This window comes from Aplysia californica, unplaced genomic scaffold (assembly GCF_000002075.1).
Source record: "Aplysia californica isolate F4 #8 unplaced genomic scaffold, AplCal3.0 scaffold00158, whole genome shotgun sequence".
NCBI lineage: Eukaryota > Metazoa > Mollusca > Gastropoda > Aplysiida > Aplysiidae > Aplysia > Aplysia californica.
The window spans coordinates 98483-105595 of record NW_004797428.1 but is presented as its reverse complement, the minus strand read 5'-3'; positions in this window follow the sequence as shown (position 1 = coordinate 105595).

The following is a 7113-nucleotide window of genomic DNA, read 5'->3' as shown; positions in this document are numbered from 1 at the left end:
GAACTGTTTGAGAAGTTAGCGGTCTCATAGTATGTCCGATCAGCAGCAGACCAACGTCAATGTTCTAAACAAATTTCTGTCCACAATACACATACCATACACACAAATTTGCAAGATGTATTATATTAGGTCTAATATTGTTGCATTTAAACTTCAGATGGAGAAAACACAATTGAAAAAGCTGTACAAATTCCTATGTTGTGTTCTTTTTTCAAAGTATCCCAAGACAGCGCGTCTTTAAGAGTTGTCGAAAGACCAGAATACACATCCTCAATGATTTAACACACTGCAGAATTAAATTGAATACATATGCAACACTGTGCATTCAAGCTACCTCAACACTTACAAGTCGTAGGCCCTTTCCTGATTTGTCGCATCGGGTGTAGTTGGAAATATGAATACGTTAGCATTTTCAGCATTGAAAAGATAGGTCTTGAGCTACAAGAAACAAATAGTCCCCACCAAAATTTTCAGAAAAGAAGGAAAATTTGATATAATAAATGGGGTACAGTTGCAGCACAAGTAAACAGATACTTATCACAAATGCGAGGAAAACAAGATAAAAAAAAAATCATCCTGTAGCGAATAGATTTGTCGAGATGTAAGACTTGAGACACTCCACACCTTTACTCACTCCACACATGTACGCTACACTCTGCATTCACCACACAATATTCACGGACCACTGCATTTTCTACACGTGAAGACAAGACACACCACTATATCCAGGTTTTCACACACGGCAACTGGCTACGTCACGGTAAACTGGTCGGCGTCTCAGAGTAGGCACTTCAGTGAACGTGCTCACTGACGCGATTTGGCTTCGTAAAGTCCATTGAGTTTTGTTCCGGATATGACGTCTCATTGTGACGGTGGGTTCAAACTGCCTGTGATTTTGTTTAATTAAGAGAACCAACAACCAAGTCCGATAAATGTCTTTAAAGTCCTTTAGATAGCCTTCGAAACCGTTTTTTTTCCCCAGGTCGATGTGCAACTCCGGAGTCTCTAGGTATTTCAAAATGAAAAATAAGCATTCTATAACAATTGATTACTCGAAATCTACCACCCATAATTTGTTTAATTACCGTCGTTGATTCACCAATATTTGTTCTCTCAGGAAACGTTTAAATGGTTATCTTAGAACTCTTACCTTGGTTAAGTTAGTCTTACCATGTTATCAACCAAATCCGCGAAAACCTATCTGAACATTTCCACCATGACATCGCGACGAGCCGTGAAATCACGCGTTTCTCACCTTGCACTTTCAGCTCCCACTGTTCATTGTTTGAAATGTACAAGACAGGAAAATGCATCGCTAAGAGATTTATGAGCTTCAGTTTGAAAGGTTAATCAATTTTGGTATGTTTCACAATCACAGACCTTAAACTGTACCCTGTTTCTTTCGGCATTATACAGAAAACGAGAATATTTGGAGCTAGGCATTTCCTTTTCAGTGGGGGCCCCCTCCATTTTTCCCTTCTCGAATGCAGCCCAAAGCCTTTCATTGTGTAGTAGAAGAGTCCGGGCTAATGTTCTCAACAATATCTGATGCAATTATTTGCTGGAGAAAATTTCTTAGGTCTGTTATTAGTACTGCATCTATATTTTCTTTTTTTCCGTCGCATGAACTGGAATGAAAGATTTTTGGAACTGAAACTGATGTGGGACCCGCTGCATACCCCCGCCCCCTTTTTTTACCCCCCCTCTTCCTCCCCCCCTTCTCTCTCTCTCTCTCTTTCTCTCTCTCTCTCTCTCTCTCTCTCTCTCTCTCTCTCTCTCTCTCTCTCTCTCTCTCTCTCTCTCTTTTTCTCTCTCTCTCTCCATTTTCCCCTGTGTTCTCATTCCTTGTCTCTTTTCATAACATTTCCTTTGTCTCTTTCCTTCTCCATCCCTCTGACTGTACCTGCTCTTCTTTTTTACATACATTCTCTCTCAGGCGAGGTTCCTCCTTAGAGCACGGTCGTGCTGTGCCGCCCAAAAATGTTAATGCTCTATAACGTAACACACCCACAATAATAAAATAAAAGAAGCCAGAAACAAACACTAACCAAATATTATATCAAAACAAGGTCTTCACTGGCGCCATAACACTGTCATGTCTGTGTCTATAGCGCCGTAAACATATACTATGACATGTCAAAGTTCACGCGCTATAGCGAAACGTAATAGGAGCTTCAACAGTGTAACCTGACCTATACATCGCTCTTGGGGATAACCCAAGCGATGACGACACTTGTAGCGAGTTTGGCGGTACATTAATATTAATAAGCCGGCACATCTCAAATGTACTCCTGCCGAAGAGTGCCGAAACCTAGCCCACAGCAGGGAGTCTAAAAATAAACGCGATAGACCGCACGCTATTCTTTGCCAATATTATGTGAGCCCCGGAGCAATCCAGCGGAGTGCTCAAGTGAATTGTGATCGGTTCATTGTCTGTCTCGCCACTATTTTAAGTGACTCTGTGACCGTGAACCTGAGGGATGTGAACGTGACCGTCCTATGAGTTGTGCCTTTGAAAAGTGTTCAGTTCCAATACAGGATGAACGAAATTGATGTTTAGCTAACAAACAAATTTAGTACTAAAAATCAAAGCGACAAATAAAAAGAATGAATATAAAAACAGGAGGTCCTCCCTCACCAACCCAAAGATCCTAAAATTATACACCGTCTCATTTACTATGCCCTTGACTATCTTCAGCATGCGATAGCTTAATGTGCACGTCCACTTTTTAGCCCCACGAGCCGCCCCTGTTCTCTCTATATTATTACATCCTTCTTGTCATCCTAAGTCTCTTATCTCCACCACGGCCCATTCTTCAACAACTCACTGTATTAGTACCGTCTGCCGATTACTCATTTTTAACTGATGAATAACCATGAAGAAAGATGCAAGTTGCAACAAAGTAAGCACTTTTGCTCTTAAGTAATCATACATAAATATAATATGGTGATTCTTGTATCAATCTCCGGGTTTATACCATACTCGTTAAATATTCCTCAAATCTGTGTTATGCTTTTTAAATTTAGTTTTAGAGTCAAATCCCTTTTCGAACTTAGTTTACAAACCACATTGAAAAAAGTCCAAAGAGTTTGACAGTAGAATTTCTTTACTGAATCAGAAAGACCTGTAGAAACTATGATTAAATAGTTGTTGTGGGAGAGTGTTTGAAAATATAAGCGTTATCAAGGTACACATTTATTGTTTTCAAAATTTCAGGCCCAGCAAATCCAGCAAAAGGCAGTATGAAAGGTCAAATACACAATGATGATTGTTATGACAATTCTCAAAACTAAGTTACCATGTCTGGATGCAGTCAGTGACAATGTTGAGGCATTCAAAGACAATAGGAATCATTGGCCTTATAATTGCCCTACTGTAAAGCCACTAAATTCTACGAAAATGATTTTTCAATGAACATTTTGTTTCTGCTGTCAACCCCACAAAAACTAATTTGACAAACGGAATGCCAGTTGCTTGGAAAATTGTTATCAAGAAAAGTTCAAATTTGTAAAAGTTGATGATAGTAATGCGAGGAATGAGCTTTTCAAGAAAAAAATATCATGCATGGAGCAAAAAATGTACGATTAAATTTTATGCAGTTGTGAAAATGATTGAGTGATCCATTTCGCACGTTGGCAAACAAAACGCATGAAAAACATTTTTTGTTTAAATAAAAAGATAATTATGACGGACATGAAGCTGATATTACGTATGTACTAAATATGCCGCGGCACGCTGAATACATAAATCCAGACAAAGTTAATATAGGAACAGTTTAAACAAAGAAAAGAGAGAAGTTAACGTTACTTTTATAATAGTGCTCACCCCGGTATAGATATACACTTTCATTAGGTCATTAGGTATATTAAGTGGCGTCGGTGGCCTAGTGGTTAGGCTCTCGGACTTGCAACCGTAAGGTCGTGGGTTCGAATCCCATCAAGGGCCCGACGTTGTGTCCTTGGGAAAGGCACTTTACACGAATTTCCCTCACTTCACCCAGGTGGGAATGGGTACCCGGCTATAGACAGCGAAAGAACATGTCAGTTTGTTAGTGTTTGAGCGCTTAATCGGCTGCTCGCACTGTATGCTTCCCGGGAAGCTGAGAATGTTTCGGAGTGTTCTATGGTCTGCTAGGGTAATAATATAGTGTAAAGCGCATAGAGCCTGCTGCTGAGCGGGGATATGCGCTATACAAATGCTATCTATTATTATTATTATATAGCTTAATGGTTGTGCCTTACTTTTCCCTTGCTTGAGGATCGGGATCATCGTTGCTTCTTTCCAGCACTTGGGTACTTGCCCATTTTTCCAGCTTAAGTTGAATATATCCAGTGGAGTCTGTAAGGCTGTGATGCCAAGGTGTTGTAACATTTCATTTGTAATTTCATCGGGGCCTGGTGATTTTCTTTGCTTTAGTTGATTTATAGCTTTCTTCAGCTCTTCCGTGGTGATGTTCTTCTCCATTGCGGAATGTTGTTTGCACTTCTTTTCCTTCTTTCCTCTTGTCTGACTTCTTTTTGTCTCTCTCTTGGTATTTTGATGTTACTTCCTTGAGCATATGCCTTTCCAAAGGTATGTGCTGCCCTTTTCTCCATTTCCATCTCTCCTTTAACTCCTAGGGTGATCTTGGCACTTTTATTTCCTTCGTCGTTTAGCCCCTTTACAACCCTCCATAGTTTTGTGCTGTCCTTTTCCAAGTTACGTTTCTGATGTTTTGTCTCTCCAGCTTTTCCTGGTGCACTCCAACTTGGTTTTGCGATAGTGGGCTTCACACCTCTGTAGCTTGTTGTTGTTTTCTATACCTGGATGTGATTCGGCTTGTTCTCGGGCCTTGATGAGGTCGTTATGTATTTTCTGGAGTTCTGGCGTCCAGTATGGGGTATAATTTTTCCTTACCCCTCTAGGTATGGTTTCTTTTGTTGACTTAAGGGTGTTTTCATTGAACTCTGTGATGGCATTGTTTTTGTTTTTGTCGAAGACTGCAATGTTCTTTGTCAGCTCATCAGTTCTTATTCTGAAAAGTCTGCATTCTGCCTTTTTGTGGTTCAATCTCGGGCTTTTTGGGCTGTCCTCTGGCAGGCTCTCTACTATGGTAAGGAGAACAGGGCAATGTTCACTTCCTCCAAGCTGAGCTTCCACTTTTCTACTTAGATGTCTGTGCAATTTTTCTGTGTAGAGTGCTATGTATGGAGTGGTAGTTGAATGCCAAGCTCGAGAATAAAATGTGGGTTAATCTAAAGGACCGTTCACAAGCAGAAAATTGCCAAGCCTCTATTTCTTCTCCTCTCCTGTCTAGTCTGTTATAACCCCAACTCTGGGACTGGCTGTTGAAATCTCCAGCGATGAGAAAGTCTGTGTCTGGGACTTCGATGGTTTCTAGCACAAGGTTTTTATCGCTTGGACAATAATAGTTCACTAGATCCAGACTATCTCTGCTGATGGTGATCCTGTTGTGAATATATTCAGCCTCTCCTGTATATTTCTTGATTTCAATGGTATTTAGGTTATTTCTTACCAGGGTCAATACTCCTCCTTTCTGTCTACCTTGGCGATCGTTTCTGAAGCTGGTTCTATCGGAGACGGACGTTAAACTAGGAGGTCCCGCCCCTTAAATGACCTAATAGTATTGATTGGGGCGTTGAACACATACCCGTTTTTTTGTTTTTGAAGCACTGATATCCTCTCACCTTAAAGCTTGCCTTCTCCTGCAGGTGTGTTTCCTGTATACAACTGATGTGTATTTCGTTATCTTTTAGAAAGTTTTCCAGCTCTGTTTTCTTGTTTGACATCCCTTCGGCTTTCCAGTTCATGATATTAAGATTTTTCCTTACCTGTTTTGTGTTTGTGTTACTTGTCACTTTTCTTCCTCGTCTCCTGGCTATCCAAGACGATGGAAGGCCCTCCAGTTGCTGGAGTGGACCCCTTCGAGGTTTGGGGCCCGGCACTGCACCTGCTTGGTGGGTCCTCACAGGGCAAGCACCATATCTAAAGTTATCAACTTCAAGTGTCATTAATTGCAGTATTACGAGATATTGTGGTTCTCTAGAGTGCACCTTGCGGCCCAATACCTTCGATTTCAGTATTCCAACTCCAGGTCCTAGGACATACCCCGAGAGCACAGGGAGGAATTGTTACTAGATCCCACCCGCAGCCAGGACTTAATGCGGTCCTTTCCCGCATGGTGCTCCCGTCAGCGGACTCCTAGGGCATTTAATGACGTGGTAGTGCCACCTACCACCTAACCCCATCCTGGTAAGAGCATCGCCACTTGGTCCTGGGCTGCTTATTCAACATAATATTCCCAGCTAACCTCCATTACAGTGGCCGTTCCCTATCCGCCACCTGGGACCTGCCGGGAAGGGGATGGTCGCCCCAGCCAGGTAAATACATTTTATATATAAAGGTTCAAGCAGAGTAGGCGCTGCTTGGACGCCACTTGGACACTCCTTGGAGGCCCCAAAATGGGCAGCGAACTGCGAGCAAGGTGTGGCCCGAGATGAGACAGTAAAAGCCTCTCCCAGAATATTCATTAGTTATCTTGTCACCCGACAGGATGGACGAAGAAGGAATCCTTCAGATAATGATTTTATTTCAACCGACGCCGTTACTGGGTCCACACAAGTCCCCAGCGCCGTTCTACACATGGCGAAAATCGTCATTTAATGGAACAAGCACTTTCAGATGATGAAAAATGTTTGTCGTATGTAAGGATGAAATCCTCCTCTTTTAAGGTACTCCTTGCCAAAGTTGGACCATACCTAGAAAAAGAACCGCCAACTTTGGAAAGCCATTGTGTGGTCGGCACGTTAAGCTAATGTTTGAATAGGGGGTTCTCGTGGCCAAGACGTTAACTTGCTCACCTCTAATTCAATAGGTCCAAGGTTTGAATCCGGATAGCGATAGAAAATATGTTCTCCTTTAAAATTTTCTCCTTTCACATCCTTTCCTGCTCTCTAACAATATTCTGTCGTCTACTTCCGTCTCCACTTTCTGCCTCCACCCTCTCACCTCCTTTGCACCCTCCTCTGCTACTCCTTGGCTCCTCCTTACTGCTGTCTTTCAGCCACACCCCTGACCTTCTGGTAGGAAAGATCTACACCTAACCTTCTCAG